At 45.9% G+C, this 18615-nt stretch overlaps 1 protein-coding gene and 1 long non-coding RNA gene across 9 annotated transcripts in view; one reads left to right on the top strand and one right to left on the bottom strand.

The window, feature by feature from the left end:
- The window catches only part of LOC140389665 (uncharacterized), a 141839-nt gene extending 137064 nt beyond the window's left edge, over nucleotides 1–4775 (bottom strand). The window contains exons 1-2 of the long non-coding RNA XR_011934444.1: nucleotides 4619–4775; nucleotides 3608–3667 (exon numbers count right to left, since the gene is read on the bottom strand). This is a non-coding gene — a long non-coding RNA (uncharacterized lncRNA). The remainder of the gene's footprint in view (nucleotides 1–3607; nucleotides 3668–4618) is intronic.
- The window catches only part of scn1laa (sodium channel, voltage-gated, type I-like, alpha), a 480246-nt gene continuing 466400 nt past the window's right edge, over nucleotides 4770–18615 (top strand). For 2 of the 8 annotated variants that reach the window (XM_072473987.1, XM_072473931.1), the window contains exon 1: nucleotides 4772–4975. The gene's annotated coding sequence lies outside the window, so the exon portion shown is untranslated. Of the gene's footprint in view, nucleotides 4976–5440; nucleotides 5601–6419; nucleotides 6558–6728; nucleotides 7020–7090; nucleotides 7354–18615 lie in introns of those variants that run through there. The other 6 variants (XM_072473978.1, XM_072473996.1, XM_072473969.1 and 3 more) reach the window with 6 other exon arrangements.

The raw sequence follows: 18615 nt of genomic DNA, 5'->3' as shown, positions 1-18615 counted from the left end.
CTCCCCGGCACTCTCTCCCCCTCCCCGGCACTCACACTCACCCCCCCCTCTCCGGCACTCTCTCCCCCTCCCCGGAACTCACTCTCACCCCCTCTCCCCAGCACTCTCCACCCCTCCCCAGCACTTGCTCTCACCCCCCCCCCCTCCACGGCAATCACCCCCCCCCCCCTCCCCGGCATTCGCTCTCACCCCCCCTCCCCGGCACTCTCCCCCCCTCCCCGGCACTCTCCCCGGCACTCACCCCCCCTCCCCGGCACTCATCCCCCCTCCCCGGCACTCACCCCCCCTCCCCTGCACTCTCCCCCCTCCCCGGCACTCTCCTTCCCTCCCCGGCACTCACGCTCAACCCCCCCTCTCCAGCACTCTACCCCTCTCCCCGGCACCCCGCCCCCCCCTCCCCGGCACTCACCCCCCCCTCCCCGGCACTCTCCCCCCCTCTCTGGCACTCACTCTCACCCCCCCCTCCCCGGCACTCACTCTCACCCCCCCTCCCCGGCACTCACTCTCACCCCCCTCCCCGGCACTCACTCTCACCCCCCTACCCGGCACTCCCCCCCTCCCTGGCACTCTCCCCCCCTCCCCGGCACTCTCCCCCCCTCCCCGGCACTCACTCTCTCCCCCCTCCCCGGCACTCACTCTCACCTCCCTCCCTGCACTCACTCACACCCCCATCCCTGGCACTCTCCCCCTCCCCGGCACTCACTCTCACCCCCCCTCCGTGGCACTCTCCCCCCCTCACCGGCACTCACTCACACCCCCCCTCCCCGGCACTCTCCCCCCCTCCCCGGCACTCACTCTCACCCCCCTCCCCGGCACTCACTCTCACCCCCCTCCCCGGCACTCACTCTCCCCCCCTCCCCGGCACTTGCCCCCCCTCCCCGGCACTCTCTAACCCCTCCCCGGCACTCTCTCCCCCTCCCCGGCACTCGCACTCACCCCCTCTCCCCAGCACTCTCCCCCCCCTCCCCAGCACTCGCACTCACCCCCCCTCCCCGGCACTCTCTTCCCCTCCCCGGCACTCGCACTCACCCCCCCTCCCCGGCACTCGCACGCATCCCCCCTCCCCGGCACTCACCCCCCCTCCCCGGCATTCTCTCCCCCTCCCCGGCACTCGCATGCACCCCCCCTCCCCGGCACTCTCCCCCCCTCCCCGGCACTCACACTCACCCCCCCTCCCTGGCACTCTACCCCCCTCCCCGGCACTCTCCCCTCCTCCCCGGCACTCGCACTCTCTCCCCCCTCCCCGGAACTCTCTCCCCCTCCCCGGCACTCTCTCCCCCTCCCCGGAACTCACTCTCACAAGGATGCCTTGTTCATTGGCAGGGTGGCATATAGGTGGCTGGATTCTCCGTTTTCGGGACTATGTGGTCTTTTACGCCCGGAAGACTGGCGTCAAACGGCCACAGATTCACAGCCTTGCAGGGGGCTAGCAGGCAGCTGTCGTGGAGCTCGCAGCTCCAGCTGCCGATACGCCCCCCCGTACTTCCGGGTCAGAGGCGGCTGCCTCTGCGGAAATAGTGCCCCCGGTCGGCCGCTCATCTGACCTGGACCACCTGCACAAAAAAAACCAGTCCCGAATGAGGAACCCCTGCCCTCCGATCGGCCCACCCCCGACTGTGGCGGCCTCGGACTGAGTCCGCAGCTGCCACACGAGTTTCCCGAATGGCAGAACCACATTAGAAATACGCCGTCGGGAATTCGGCCGGTCAGGGACAGAGAATAGCGTGGCAGGCCTCAGGCAATGGCCTCAGGTGGTGGATACTCGGTGGAGTACGCCACTTTTCGGGGGGTGGAGAATCGTGGAACCAGCGTTGGGCCCGATTTTGGCGTTGGGGTGCGGAGAACCAGCCCAGGGTTTGTAGATATGGGTGCTGAAGAGATGGGGTTCTTGCACATAATTAGTGATAGATTAGATATCACACTGCAAGCTGGCACATAACAGTCACTTATGTTGGATTGGATATCACACTGCAAGCTGGCACATAACAGTCACTTATGTTGGATTGCTGTCACCACTAACTGAAATATGAAGATATGCACAGTGTTAACCTGAAACATTTCCTCATGTCAGTTAGAATTCATACCTTTCATATTACATAGGTCCTTAAGTGGCAGGGAGTCCTCAGAGGAGTGTGTGCAGTGAAGAAGCACTGTCACATCACTCACGTGCACCCTCCACAATGCAGATATAATATGGGTGCGTTCTCCAAGCTAGGTTGTCACAGGGTGAGGCGTCCATCACATGTGAGCTGGAGCAGATGCTGTAGACAAGGAAAGCAGTGGAGAGTTCCTGTCTAAAGTCCGCTCAACTGGACACAGAGGCTGCACATGAGGGGAGTCATCCATGAAGGGGACAGTTCTGAAGCAGCAACAGGAAATGTATTAGGTTTTGTCAGTATTTCCAGAAGCACTGCACACTTTTAGAAAAAGATGGCAGGAGTCCATTTCTGCCATGAGAGTCATGATGCCAATTCCCTGGAACAAGTGGCCAACTGCTTGGAGAATCAGATGCAGCAGGCAGCTGAGTACATGCTTATTCTTAACAATGATCTGCACACTCAGTCTGACAATTTAATTTTATTTATTCGTTCATGCGACATGGGTGTCACTGACTGGGCCAACATTTATTATCCACCCCTAATTGCCGTTGAGGGGGAAGTTAAGCGTAAACCACATTGCTGTAGGTCTGGAGTCACAAGTAGGCCAGACCAGATAAGGACAGCAGATTTCCTTCCCTAAACGACATTAGTGAACCAGATGGGTTTTTACAACAATCGCCAATGATTTCATGGTCATCATTAGACATATTTTCCATTCCAGATTTTTATTGAATTCAAATTTCACCATCTACAGTGGCGGGATTTGAACCTAGGTCGTCAGAGCATTACTCTGGATTACCCTCGATTACCACCTCCCCTTTAAACGTAATAGAATGGAGGAAAATTTCACCTTGGCCTCACTGAAGGACATCAAAATGCTCTCCTGCTCTTGGATACCATGGAAATGTGGGTGGGCCATGGGAGGAAAAACAGAGAAAGTGGACATAGAAGTGCCTTGTCCCAAGGCACTCACATTTCTCTTCCCCTAACCCCCTGCTTTCCCTGAGACAGAATCCCTAATACTGCCTCCTGCCCTGATGATCGCATATGCTCCTGCACAAGTGCAGGTGGTGTACGCTTTAATGGGGCCCCTCGTAACCTCCAAAATCAAAGGATTTCCACCATGTGCATCTCAGTTGTCAGAGCAGGGGAGTCAGTAATCTTCCTCTCTCTCTGCTGAAGCCACAGGAGTATCAGCATGTTGGAGCAATAGAAAGTGCGAGAAGAAGACTTCTTAATTGCACAATTGATTTAGGTATTTAGAATAATGTCAGTGTTGTTATGCATATGAATATTTTCCTGTATACATTGTTGGGTTGTTGTGGTGAACAGTGGTGGTCCTGACAGTGACAGGCAATGGATGAAATAATGACACATATTTCAAACCGATTACTTGAATATGCTGGGTTCCTTCTGACTCCTACATCTGCACAAGCATGTCAGAATTTGGGTCCAAGGTATTTCTGTAAGTGTGCCTTTAGGAAAACACTTTAAAACCCAGGGCTTACCTTATTACCTCTGCCACTGAATGTGGGTGAAGGTGATGTTTTCAACCCTTGTTAGTCCGTCTGTAAACAATACATTAAAAAAAAAGAATCACGAGGTTACATGAAAGCTTGGTACAGAGATAGGGTGTAGTCCAAGGAAGAACTAATTAGATTTTGGTGAAGATGCAGATCCTGGAATTTATAAAAGAGCCATTAAGATTGGGAATAAGAGTGGAATTACTTTTTTCAAGAGAGTTGTTTTGGAATGTTATGGATTGTCTCAGCTGCTTTGATGGAATTTGTCACAGCTGTCAAAATGTGTGCAGACTTTTCAGAGCAGGCTGTTGGATGTGGATTGCGCGGAAGACACCTCGTTCTAAATGAAAAAAAAAGTTTTATAGTTACAGAACGTCAGGCAGGAGAAAATCCCAAGGAAGAGTAATTGTAATAGCATTAAATTAACAGAATGTGGTGGGGGTCTGCGTTCTACTGAGTACCCGCTGTCACTTGTTATTTCATGTTTAAGAACTGTTCAATAGTATAATACTTTGAAAGGGTACTGTCAGCATCAAATGATGGGAATTTGCTGCTGCAACTCAGAAATGTTTTGATTCTGTTTATTTTCTGTTACTCCTTGTCTGGCTCAAAGTCAGGTAGCTTTTATTTTTCCACAGCTTCCCTTGGGCTTACCTATCTTTAGACCTAATGCCTCAAGGAGGATACAACGATTTTCTTTTAGAGTCGGAGGATTGGAAAAAGTGGGCGGGGTTATCCTTATTGAAACAAATATCGGAACTTGAGCTTGCGATGCTACTTTGGAGATTAATGGTGTAGGGGTGGGAAGGAGTGCCGGCGTATTAATGTAATTCCTTTGAAATTTATCTCGTTTTCACGACACCATCAAGATCACCAACAGCTGCCAGCATCAGGACCAGCACCGCCGCCACCATAACAAGCCAGCAGAGGAAGGCAGTGAAATCTGCTCCAAATGTCTCGGACGTACGACTTCTATGTCACTGGGACGTAACTCACCAATCCTCCCCCTATTCTTTGGACCAATAAGGGATTTTATGAAGCAGGTTCCAGACGAGTTGACATGGAGATCACACGCTGGTTTCCTTCACGACTGTTGGATGAGATGCGTGTAAAGCTTCAGAGGATCCCGCGTCATTGTTACCCAGGAATGAATGACCGGAAGCGACCAGGGTGTTAAAGAAGAGACTGGCATGAAATGCAATCGCTGAACAAATGAAATTGATAGTGCATCTTTCAGCTAAAGACGGCAGATTCACAAATTAAATAGGCAGATAGATTTTTTAAAAAGCAGATTGCAGACCAGAAGCTAACCTGCGACAGTACATTCCGCCGGGAAATACATTGTGAAGTATGGTGAGTCAATTGAAGGGGGGAACAGGGCAAATAAGGAAAATTCATTTTCTTTTATTGCTGATTAGGTCTGGGTGTGCGTGTGGTTTTTCGGAATTAGGTTGCTCAGCTACGGAGCAGGAAAACAATAATACAAGTTAGCACGAATACACGCAGTTTACGATGCAGTTAAAGCAGAAATGTATGTGGTCGAACAGTCAAAACAATCAGTACATTCGCCAGTGCTATATGTACTGGGTGTATTTTTCCCCCTTTAGAAATAGACTTTTCGAGAATGATTTGGATACGAGTTCAGAATACCGCCGTTTCCCTTGTGGACAGTATGAGTAACAGCACGGGTGGAAATTATATCTTATTTTGCAGATTACCGGGGGGAAATATGTATCTGCATCCCTTAAGTAATTGCTCAAGAGAAGCAGCATTGCAAGAACCCATAACCGCATGACAATTTTTTATATCTGTTAAGAATATTTAATTCATGTTAGATTTCCTTTGCATTTTGAATTCCTTCTCCTGGCGTTCCTCAATACTGTAGCGGAGACGTACATTGTGAAGTGGTTTGCATTTTAAAAGGACTTAATTAACTGATGGAACGATTGGCCTGCCAGTCATTTACACAACATCAAAAGTAAGCACATCGCATTTTATATTCTCTCCTTTTTTTTTGAAGTCAGGCAATAATTGGATTAAATTATTATTAAATCACTGCATGACAATAACCAGTTGCACAGCGTCGTATTATTAGGAAAGTGGAAATACGGGGAGCAAAAATTAGTATATTTTTTGAAAATTCAGTAATTGACATCAATAATTGGATGCAATACATGGGGTTTGCGTAGTTTATTTTAAACACCCCTTTGTTTTGTAAACTTGGACAACTTTTCAGCACAGCAGAAAGCAACAACGTATTTCAACACAGCAGAAAGAAGCAACAACGTATCTCGTCTTAAACAAGTTAAGATAAAGGATATCTACAGTTGACTGTTAACGTAACGGCGCAGCAGAACAGTGACTCATTTTGAATATTAAATTATACAATGTGCTGAATGGAATTGTAGCCAAACACGATAACATTTATGCACGTAGATTAACCATAGCGCGCTGTGCAGTGGATGGATTTTAACCGCTTGGCCCTGAAATAAACTAAGTGGTGATTTAAAAAATAATTAACAATCCCAATAGTTGAGAGAATGATCAACAAATGACATCACGCACACATACACACACACCACTAACGCATTTGGACCGTTTCCTCGCCAGATTGATGTACCTGAGGTTTTTTTTTTCCAAATTATCTCCCCTGTGTAATGACAGTCGGAAAATAGTCTGATTGTAAGTTATTGGGGACGAAAGCTTTGCCTGTGTGAGGGAGGGAAAAGGGGTGTGTGTTTTGTTTTGGGGGGAGGGGGGAGCTGCAGAGTCGATGCTGGAGGGAGCTGGGCGGGGATGTTGCAGGGAGACGCACCGACTGTGCGATTGAAATGGGGAGGCCATCAAACATGGCGACAGCTGCAGTCTGCTGCCCCCTTTCCTGAACAGCCGCCGCTGACCGACGCCTTGTTCCACGCGCGTTGCTTCGCAAACTGTAAGGGGGCGCAACTCAAGAAATAACAATTTATTTATGCAAATAGGATTTAATATTCGTGAAGGATATTATTGATGCTTCTCGTTGCTGACCCCGTGCCACCATCCTTGTTTCTCTCTTTTACCTTGGCGGGGCAGACGCTTCGTGCCAGGGCAGGGTAAACATATTTCCCACCAGTGTGGGTGAGCCAGGTTGGCAACTTCCAGCCATTTGCGTGTGTGCGCGCGCGCGTGTATTTAAAGCAGTGAAGCACCGTTGATGGCCGCTCGGATAGTCCCGAATGAGCTGCGTCCGTTGTCCATCATTTGAACGACAGTTGGCAAAATATTTTATAGGGAGGGGGAGGGGTCAGGGGTGGCACGCGCTTGATGTCAGGTTGCCCCCCTCCCCACTCCAGTGCTGCTGTCAGATTCAGTTGTCTCAAACATGGAAGACGTTTTCTCCTCCCCGCACAGTCTGTAGGTAATGGTTGAATTTTATTTGCTTGCTATTCGCCATATCTATGTATGGTTTCGTCGTCGGCGTGTGCCCCCCCCGCACCCCCGCTTTTCAGCAAAATACTCCAACCAATTCCCCAGGCCCCTGCGCCGTTTCAGAGGCAAAGGACGATTTGGACGAATTGACCCCAGTCATTCATGAAGCTCGACATTAATAACATTGGATGTGTATCTCAGTCGGCGTGGTCAGGGATCGAATAGATTAGGACGAGGGAACATGCTGTTTGAAGGAGTTTATATTGATATCTTCAGTTTGTATTACTATCCTCAGAGTGCGAGTCATTGCCGATTCCTTATAGGTACGTCGAACATTATAATATCCTTCGGAAGCAATTAATACGTCTTGCGAAACAAATAATGAATCGTTTTTGTTTTCTTAAAACAAGGCGGAGTGCAGTAATGCAAATGTATAAAGTTGGGATCAAATGCAACCGTGGCTTTCTCATTTTTAGGCCATTCAATCTCAGGTGGGATGCTGTGCGTTTTAACATTGTGTGTGTGGGGTGGATGGTGTTTGACCTCACCGTTTTTTTCCCCTCTGTTAAGCGAGCATGTGAAGTACCTTTTATTGAATGTCGAGACCATCACATTTTATATGCTATCGTCATCCACGATGAGAGATGCAGCGAGAAAATTCTGGCACCAACTGGCTCAGCTCTCATAACATGCAGACGCAGGCTTCAAACAAAACAATGTTAAATTTCAGTCTTTATTTTGGTGGGTTGGGGGGGGGGGGGGGGGGGGAGAGAGAGAGAGACGTGTTTCTGGTTTGGATCAACAGGCCACAGTACAGAATATCCACTTGTTAACTAATGTTCTTAATGAAGCTAAGAGACAGAAGAATGATTACAAAAATATTTGAATGTCATCAGATATTTATAAGACTGCAATTCCAGTGATGGCCCATTGAATAGTTAACAGATAATTGCACATCTGTTAGTTCCTTGAAGAGTGGGACAGATTTTTTTTTAAAAATGGACAGGTGCAGTTTCCTCTCTTCTGTCTTGGTTTTGTCAGTGCCATCCGAGTTAAACTGGAGAAACCAGCACAAAAGATTGGGAAATGTTAAACTTAAGTTAAGGTCACGCGTATATTAGTATTTCCACGATCTGTGTTGGTTTAAAATCATTTTGGCTGAAATTGGCCCCACCCACAAACCTGGCTACACCCTCAGATCGAAATAACGAGGGTGAGCTTCCACCAATTGTAGTCTTTTGAAGAGGCACTTCAAAATTGATTTATTTTAGGATTGAAGGAATCATCAGGAGGTATGTTTTGAAAAGCTTTACATATTTAAAAATATTGAATTTGTGAGGGAATTGACTAGTGCAACCGATTACACTGATAAATGATTCAGCATAGTTTTCTTTAAAGTTATTTTTAGCCATTTAAAACCAGATTAGTCACCGGGAAAGGACTTCAGACTCAGTAAAGTTGCTTTTTGAAACAAAATCAATTGTTTTAATAACAATATGCTAGTTGACCACTCTTACGTCAATGAATATTCTTTAATGCAGCAAAAAGATTATACTCTGTTTGACTGTATGGTTAATGGAGAAAAAAAAAATTGTGATTGTAACTAATTTTAGCAGAAACCTGAATAGTAGCCGATTCAAAAGAATTTCAAGTGCAATTTACACCCAGTTTTCTAAATGTGTCCAAAGCAGGAATTTATTCCCCATCTGACTAGTTGAAACAACAACGTTTACTGGGTCATAAGTCAGTGAATGATGTCTTCATAGCAAAGAAGTCTAAGAAGCAATTGCAAGTGTGGTGCTAAGTCAGTTAATTAAGTCGATAATTTGGGTGAAAATCATGGACCTCCCTTCCTAAAAGCATCGCATAGCCCACAGCAGTTCAAGAAGGCAGCTCACCATGACCTTCTCAAGGGCAATTAGGGATGGGCAATAAATACTAGCCTAGGCAGCGATGCCCAGACTCTGAATTTTTTTTAAAAAGGTACTTTTCTGAGTAAATTAGCACTGCACACTACTTACTCCATTTGGATATCTATGTGCGTTTTATTTGGAAAACAAATTACTTTTTACCTATTTCCAGCAAGAATGTTGTTTAGAAGGGGGTTGGGTGTGCAGTAAGAGGCCTGATGTTGATGAAGTTGTCACGCAACACTGCAACCTGCCGTAGTGTTCAAGGATAGTGAGAATGATGGAGGAAGTCAGACCAGTAAGTGTCATAGATAAGAATAGGGTGGGAATGTGAGTGCAGAGAATGTCAGGAAAAGAGGGATAGTACAAGAGAGGCCTGGGCAGTGTTCTCATTAAATATTTCCTGCAGAATAACATAACCTTGTATATTAAGACAGTTAAAATAATCCAGAAGAATTATGTCATTGCTTATAATGTTGCAACATAAAAAAAAATCAACAACAAATGCATTACATTTATTCAGGATAGGCAAAATATTCTTAAATAGTAAAACACTTGAAAATGTCCTGCAAAATGATCTGATCTTTCGTAATCTAAAATATATGCTTGGTTATGTTGATAACACATTTAAATTAAAGATATTTGTATACTTTAGAATTCGTACGTACAACATTAGTGAATTTCTTATATTTGTGTACATGTTTTTGTTACTTGTGGTATGAGAACCAATACAGTTTCCTCTTTAAAATTAATTGCTGCAGCCATTGAATTTGTTTGAATATATGAAAGACTCTTCACAGTCGGCCTTGAGAGATGCTCTGTTTGATTTGACTCCAGTGTGTAAGTTTCTAATGCACTTAATCTAAAAATGGATAAGCACTTGCCGATAAGATAGAAATCAGATACAATTTTGTGAAATTATAGCCAGTACTAACTAAACTTACCTTAATTGCAATAAAAAAGATGTTTCCCAAGGATATGGCTTCTTTAGTGTACTTGGGCTTAAAACTGGAAAGGGCAGATAACCATCAAGTGCTAAATTGACAAATATAAAACAAAACATTTCTAACTCCATGCAGTGCGAATATATGAAGGATTTTCATACATAATGGAATTAAACTCTGCAGTTCCTTTGGAGAGTTCCTTTGGCGAATGCCCAAATATAGGGTCCATATTGTTTTGTTACATTCAAATAATAAACACAGTTGATGTACGATTTTTGTCCTTTTAAGTGAACATTGATGCATTGCAGAAATATCTGTTCCAATTACAGGGAAAATACCTTGTGTCAAGGTAAAATGTATATGATAATTACATTTTCTTGATGAAGAGCATCCCCAGTTACACTTTTGCAATGCTAGTATTTAGTTTTAAAGATATAAACTAATTTCTAAGTAGAGAGTTTGGTGCATGAGCTTGTGATTATGTGTGCACATGGAGCAATATTTTTAATTTAAATATTGACACCCTGAATTAGTATTCAGGAAAGTATTTCTATGATGAAATACAATTCTATCTTATTTTGTGAAGAGCTTAAATTGGATGTAACATTGTGATGAGATAATATGCACATTGACCAGAAATATACATTTGTAACCTGTGTTATACATCTGGCCTACTTTGGCATTTGGCCATACAAGATTTAATCATAACCATGCTCACATGCAGTCATTCAGGTTGACGGTTTTGACACTTGACCACTATATAGTTCAGCAATATGAGAGAAGAAGTGCTTAATTATCAGAAAGTAACTAACAAAAATGTTGAACAGTTGGAGGTTTCTTTTTTTTTTGGTAACAGTATTTTTTGTAATTATAAATACATTCCAGTGGGGGAAAAAAGTATATGACTGAGAAATCTTAACTGAGAAATAAATTGTACTTTTTGTGTTTATGATATAAACTCTGTAGAACAGTTGGTGGCAATTTCAGTTTTCTTTTATAATATAAACTACTAATGGTGAATAGTTCCTTGACTTTCCCAGCTGAAGTGTTTTTTTTATTTGGCTAACTTAAAGATGCAATTACTCTTCAGTTAGTGGTTACAAAGGTCTAAAAGAGTCTGCAAGGGTACTGCAGGTGGTAATTGTGTCTGTGGAAAAAAATGTCTGTGGAAAAAAAATGTCTGGAGAAAAAATAAGAGTATCTTTGTAGGCAGTATACTAACCCTTGTTAAATTATTTTGCAATTGTTTTCTGTATTATATTAATCCCTGCAATTAAATAGTGTGGCCAGAGGTGGACTTTCAGTGAAACACACAGTACTGTCAGTGTGGGCGCCCCGACCAGTTAGGGGTGGGGGGGGGGGTGGGGCATAGGAAGAGGTGACTGTTGTGGTGGGAACACCCTGGGAACATCAACTGGAACTTTGGTAGCTCTAAATTTGCCGATAGGCTCAATCAGTAGCAATACAGAGCAACATCGGCTCTGATTGGTGGACTCCCCTTCAGAGAGGGAAAACAGTTTGCCAAATGGTGAGAGGTGGTGGAGACTTAGAGCAGTTCAGACACGGGTCGCCTGAATTTGTGTGAAGTTTCTGAACTTTATTTCAATAAAGATGCAAGCAGAAGTCAGATTTCTGACATTCAGTCTGGCGGGCAGCGTGAGCAAAAGTCAGGTTGCTAACCTAGCATCAGGTACAAGCCTGAAAAGTCTTCAGTGAGGTGAGGAGAAGGTGGTGCTGCTTGCCAACAGCAGCCGAGGAGCGCAGTGGGGTGACTTTCGACCTCCAGGCCAGGGCTGAGAAGGGTGAATGGGCAACCAACCAAAATGATAGCCAGGAGCACAGGCGATTGTCGAGGCTTGAGGCCTGGCCACTCGAGTGAGAGCCAAGAGGTGAGCAGAGCAGCGGTCCTGGGAGATGCGAAGAAGGCTAGGCAAGTGGCAGCATTGTGTTTTGGGGATTGGGGAGCAGTGGCCAGCAGGAGCAGGGCCGACTTGACCAGAGGCAGCCCAGGCAGAACTGAGATTGAGAGGGCCGGGCTGGGCAGCAACCGGACTAGACAATGAGGGTGATAGAGATTAGAGGCTAGGCCAGATAGCCAGAAGCGCACTGGGTCATCGAGGCTTGAGGCCTGGCCACCTGATCGAAAGGTGAGCAGAAGAGCAGTTGGGAGGTGCAAGAAGGCCAGTCTAGAGTCGTGTCTTGTGGAATCGGGGAGCAGCGGGAACAAGGCAACTCGACCAGAGGCCAGCCAGGCAGAGCTGAGTGTGAGCGGGCTGGGCAACAACCAACATCTTCCTTCTTCTTAACCTCGAGAGGACAGGACAGCCTTATGAACTTGTCTTGTGACAGTGCTTTAAAGCTGGATTTCTCTCAGAACTACCTGACTGACATTTGGCTTAAAGTTGCCTCGGAATGTCAGACCTGCCCCACAAGGCAATAAAGTTTCTGATGCTTTTTCCTCCAACCTACCTTTGCAAACTGGATTTTCAAGGCTTGTCGCATTGAAGTCCAAATATCGGAATAAACTTAACATTGAACCAGATCTCCGATTGAAACTCCTATCTGGAACCTGACATCCAGCGTTTGATGTCTGTGAAACAACATCAGCCTTCTCATTAAGGGGTAATAAGCATTATTTTTTCCACTGGTAGGCCTATTTCAGGTAATGTGCTATGACGAGTGCAATGTATTTGTGAGCGTGCATCATAAACTATTAGAAATAGCTGCTTTTTTAATAGACCTCTTGATAAGTTCATCTCCTGTCAGCAAAGGCTACGTAAAAAAATAATGTTTAAACTGGCTTGCGACATGGTCTGCAAAAGCTTTTGAAGATGATCAGTGGTCCCCATAAAATAATAGGCTGGGAACTACTGGTCTAAAAGGAAAAATACTTTTCATTTTCAAAATTATCTCGGATATTTTACATGAACTGAGGAATGCCAAAATATCAAGATGTTACGACACTTAAGAATTTAAATTTCCATGACTTAAGAAATAAGATCCTGCAAAAGTATTTGAGGTCTTACTGTAGAGGTATATTGATATTTAGTTGGTTAATTGCTGCATGCGATGCATGGTTTGAATATGCTTGCATATAACTATGCATTATACAATGTATACATTATTAACTAAATGGCTTGCAATTATACATTCAGGAAGCAGTATCTAATGTAGAATGTTACAGTCATGGGCTGCCAGGAGGTGCATCAATATCATTAAATTGGCAATGTTCTTCTGGTTTCGGGAATATACAGGTTTCACATGGTTAGGATTAGGATACAGCCCCTTTTAAATTTATTCTCACAAGGCTGCATTTATTGCCTGTTCCTGGAGGCAGTAGTAGTCTGCCCTTTCCTTGAAGTACTGCAGTTCTTCTGCTGATGTTGCTTTTATGATGGTGTTAGTCAGGAGTTCCAGAATGATATGTGTTATTTTTAAAGAGCAAAATTATGCAAAAACTATATTCTTAAAAATATGGTTCTGAAGTTTTTGTGTCTATCAGTGTAATCAAAATCTACATTGAGGGATGCAAGATTTATCCTCCAGTGTTTACACTTTGTATCAATATCAAGCATTCCTAGATTAGATATCTTCTTTTGGGTTATCTGCCTGAAGGCAGGTCCTTGACATTTATTCAATGAATCACATCTAAGTGTTGTGATTTAAAAAAAAAAAACTATGGGTAGGGTGAGGAGGCAGGCCCCGAGTCCCCAGAACAGGGATGAAACTCCGTGATGTTGCTGTTAGTCTAAACACAGGAAATAGGAGCAGGAGTAGCCTGTATGACCAGTCAAGCCTATTCCACCAGTCAGTCTGAACAAGGTTAATCTTGGCTTCAATTCCACTTTCTCACCCATTCCCTAGATCTCTTAATTCCTTGAGAGACCAAAAATCTGTCTATCTAAGTGTTAAATATTTTCAAAGATGGAGAATCCAGAATCCTCTTGGGTAGAGAACTCCAAAATTCATAACCATTTCAGTGAAGTAATTTCCCCTTATCTTAGTCTTAAATGATCAGTTCCTTATCCTGAGACTGGGTTTTGGATTCCCTGAGCAGTGGAAACAATGTCTCAGCACCTACCCTATCAGAAATATTTAGGCTTCAATGAGATCGCCACTCACTCTTCTAAACTCCACAGAATATAGGCCTAATTTACTCAGCCTTTCATCATAGGAAACTCCCCCATCCCAGGGCCCAATGTAGAGAACCTTTGCTGGACCGATTCCAATGAAAGTATAATCTGATCCACATGCTAGCCATCGTGCCAACTGACTTAATGGGCTCCCCAGATTAGATGTAGCATGAGTCAAATTCAGGGCAGGTACACAGCTTCAACAATGTATCTCAATACTGACCACAGAGATGCTCCCCTATGGATTTCTGAGCAGGCAGTTTTGTGATGTGCATTTCTGTCTAGATCAAGCATTCCAATTTCTGAGATGAATGTAGTATTGTAATTTTTATTTTATAATATGTATCAATGCTTGATATCTGACAGTTTATGAATAATTTTGGGGTTTCACGGGTCATTTAATTGATTAATTTGATTAATTGATTTATTGTCACATGTTCCGAAGTAGTGTGACAAGTATTTTTCTGCAGCCAAGGGAACGTACACAGTAGACAAAAAGAACATCGACAAATAGTGATTGGTTACAGTGTGGAACAAGGGCCAAACAAAGCCAATACATGAGCAAGAGCAGCATTGGGTGTCGTGAATAGTGTTCTTGCAGGGAACAGATCACTCCAAGGGAGAGTCGTTGAGGAGTGTAGTAGCTGTGGGGAAGAAGTTGTTCCTGTGTCTGGGTGTGCGGGTCTTCAGTCTTCAGTATCATCTGTCTGATAGAAGGGTCCGTAAGAGGGCAAAGACTGGGTGGGAGGGGTCTCTGACGATGCTGTTTGCCTTCCTGAGGCAGCGGGAGATGTAGACAGAATCAATGGGAGGGTGGCAAGCTTGTGCAATGCGATGGTTGAGTTCACCACACTGCAGTTTCTTGCGATCTTGGGCCGAGCAATTGCCATAGCAAGCTGTGATGCAGCGGGATAGGATGCTGTCTATCGCACATCTGTAGAAGTTTGTGAGAGTCTACGCAGACATGCCGAATTTCTTTAGCTTCCGTAGGAAGTAGAGATGTTGTTGGGCATTCTTGACTGTTGCATCAATGTGAGTGGACCAGGACAGACTGTTGGTGATGGTGACCCCCCAGGAACTTAAAGCTATCGCCCATCTGCACTTCGGAGCCATTGTGGACGGGTATGTATGTGTCATGCTACGCGTCCTGAAGCCGATGATCAGTTCCTTGGTCTTTCCAGCATTTAGAGAGAAGTTGTTTTCGGTACACCATGCAACCAAGTGATCTATCTCCCTTCTGTAGTCTGATTCATCGTTGTTTGAGATACGACCCACCAGTCGTATCATCCGCAAACTTATAGATCAAATTGGAATTTAATCTTTTCACACGGTCGTATGTGTACAGGGAATACTGAGTATACTGTGTACAGTAGAGGACTGAGCACACATCCTTGCGGAGCCACGGTGTTGAGGACTATTGTGGAGGATGTGCTGTTACCTATCCTGACAGATTGCAGTCTGTTGGTGAGGAAGTCCAGGATCCAGCTGCTCGGAGGGGGGGGGGGGGGGGGGTCAAGTCCAAGATTGCAGAGTTTGGTTATTAGTCTTGTTGGGATAATGGTGTTGAAGGGGGAGCTGTAGTCTATGAACAGCAGTCTGGCGTAGATGTCCTTGTTGTCGAGGTGTTTAAGTGTTGATTGTAGGGTGAGGGAGTTAGCATCTGCTGTGGACCGGTTGCAGCAATAGGCGAACTGCAATAGATCGAGACCTTCTTGGGAGGCTGGCATTGATCCGTCTCATGACTAACCACTCAAAGCATTTCATGATAACAGAGGTCAGGGCCACCGGTCGGTAGTCATTGAGGCACGCTACCTTGTTCTTCTTTGGTACTGGTAATATGGTGGGCTTCTTGAAGGAAGTGGGAACCTCGGAGCGGATAAGTGAGATGTTGAAGATGTCTGCGAATGCACTCGCCAGCTGGTCTGCGCAGGATCTGAGTGCTCGCCCAGGAACTCTGTCGGGGCCTGTCGCTTTCTGTGGGTTCACTTTCAAGAAGGCAGCTCTTAGTTTGAGGCTGTAATCGTGGGTATGGGTGCGTTCAGGGCTTTTGGGGCGGGTGGCACTGATGTATTGGCTGTCTGTTCAAAGCAGGCATAGAACTCGTTCAGTTTATCGGGGAGTGATCTTCCAGCCCCAGATATTCCACCTGGCCTTGCTTTATAGCCCTTAATCTCGTGTGAGCCCTGCCATAGACATCGTGGGTTTGTGTGGTGGCCTGGGACTCTAGTTTGATCTTTGGCATCCCTGATGGCTTTACGTACATCGTACATATAGGTCAGGATCATCAAACTTGAACGCTTCCGTCGGGACTTTAGCAGGGAGTGAACCTTTCGGTTAAGCCAGCATTTCCGATTGGGGAACACCCGTATTGTCTTCTTTGGTACACAGTCATCGACACACTGATTAAATCTGTAACTGTCGTTACGTACTCTTCCAGGCTAGCTACCGCAGCCCTGAATATGGACCAGTCCACAGACTTCAAGCAGTCGTGGAGGATATCCTCTGATGCCTGAAACCAGCACTGCACGGTTTCTTTGACCGGCTAAGCACGCTTTAGTTGCTGTTTGTAAACCACAAGTAGGAGTACCAACTTGTGGTTGGATTTGCCAAAGTGCGGTTGGTGAATGGAGCGGTCGGTACCTTTGATGCTCGTGTAGCAGTGGTCCAGGGTGTTTGCATCTCTGGTGGGGCAGGAGATACGCTGTTGGAGTTTAGGTAGACCCTCCTGATGTTGGCCTGGTTGAAGTCGCCAGCCACAATTGTCAGGGCTTCAGGGTGATTGTTTCTTGGTTGTTGATGCTGGAGTGTAGTCCGTCAAATGTTTTCTTCACTTCCGCCTGGGGTGGGATGTAGACTACTGTGATGAGTATAGAGGTGAATTCACGTGGGAGCTAGAAAGGACGACACTTCACCATCAGGTATTCTAGGTCAGGGGAGCAGTGGCAAGCTAGGAACACCACATCCGAGAACCAGGAGGTGTTTTAAAAAATATATATTTTTATTCAAATTTTTACATATTTTCAAAGAACACATAAATAAACATCTTACAACTACATCATGAATTCCCCCAATATACAAACCCCCATTAACCATAACCATAACCATAAGACATGGGAGCGGACGTAAGGCCATTCGGCTCTTCGAGTCCACTCCACCATTCAATCATGGCTGATTTCAACTCCATTTACCCGCTCTCTCTCCATAGCCCTTAATTCCTCGAGAAATCAAGAATTTATCAACTTCTGTCTTAAAGACACTCAACGTCCCGGCCTCCACCGCCCTCTGTGGCAATGAATTCCACAGACCCACCACTCTCTGGCTGAAGAAATTTCTCCTCATCTCTGTTCTAAAGTGACTCCCTTTTATTCTAAGGCTGTGCCCCCGGGTCCTAGTCTCCCCTGCTAATGGAAACAACTTCCCTACGTCCACCCTATCTAAGCCATTCATTATCTTGTAAGTTTCTATTAGATCTCCCCTCAACCTCCTAAACTCCAATGAATATAATCCCAGGATCCTCAGACGTTCATCGTATGTTAGGCCTACCATTCCTGGGATCATCCATGTGAATCTCTGCTGGACCCGCTCCAGTGCCAGTATGTCCTTCCTGAGGTGTGGAGCCCAAAATTGCTCACAGTATTCTAAATGGGGCCTAACTAATGCTTTATAAAGCTTCAGAAGTACATCCCTGCTTTTATATTCCAAGCCTCTTGAGAAGCAATAATAAACACAGGGGAAAACACAAAGTACCCCCCCCCCCCCCCCCCCCCCGGGTTGCTGCTGCTCCTGACCACCTCCTAACGCTCCGCTAGAAAGTCTAGGAACGGTTGCCACCGCCTGAAGAACCATTGCACAGACGCTCTCAAGGCAAATTTTACCCTCTCCAATTTAATGAATCCTGCCATGTCGCTGATCCAGGCTTCCACGCTTGGGGGCCTCGCATCTTTCCACTGTAGCAGAATTCTCCGGCATCCCCCGCACTGGGTCCGCCACATACAGTAACAGGTCATCGGCATACAACGATACCCGGTTCCCCCCCCCCCCCCCCCCCCCCCACCAGCCCCCTCCAGTTCCTGGACTCCCTTAGAGCCATAGCCAAAGGCTCAATTGCCAATGCAAATAGCAAGGGGGATAGGGGGCACACCTGCCTCGTCCCCAGGTACAGCTGAAAGTATTCCGACCTCCTCCGATTTGTGGCCACACTCTCCACCGGGGCTTCGTAAAGTAGCCTAACCCAACTAATGAACCCCTCCCCGAACCCAAACCTCCTCAACACTTCCCAAAGGTACCCCCACTCCACCCTATCGAAGGCCTTCTCCGCGTCCATCGCCACTATCTCCGCTTCCCCCTCCACTGCAGGCATCATGATTACGTTAAGGAGCCTCCGCACATTGGTATTCAGCTGCCTTCCCTTCACAAAACCCGTCTGGTCCTTGTGAATCACCCTCGGGACCCAGTCCTCAATTCTGGTAGCCAACACCTTCGCTAACAGCTTCGCATCCACGTTGAGGACCGAGATTGGCCTATACCACCCACACTGTAATGGGTCCTTGTCCTGCTTCAAGATCAGCGCCCCGGACATCGTCAGGGGTAGGGCCCCC

Source organism: Scyliorhinus torazame, chromosome 2 (genome assembly GCF_047496885.1).
Source record: "Scyliorhinus torazame isolate Kashiwa2021f chromosome 2, sScyTor2.1, whole genome shotgun sequence".
In the NCBI taxonomy this organism is placed as follows: domain Eukaryota; kingdom Metazoa; phylum Chordata; class Chondrichthyes; order Carcharhiniformes; family Scyliorhinidae; genus Scyliorhinus; species Scyliorhinus torazame.
The sequence above is the reverse complement of the archived record's forward strand: the minus strand, read 5'-3'. Positions and strand labels throughout refer to the sequence as shown.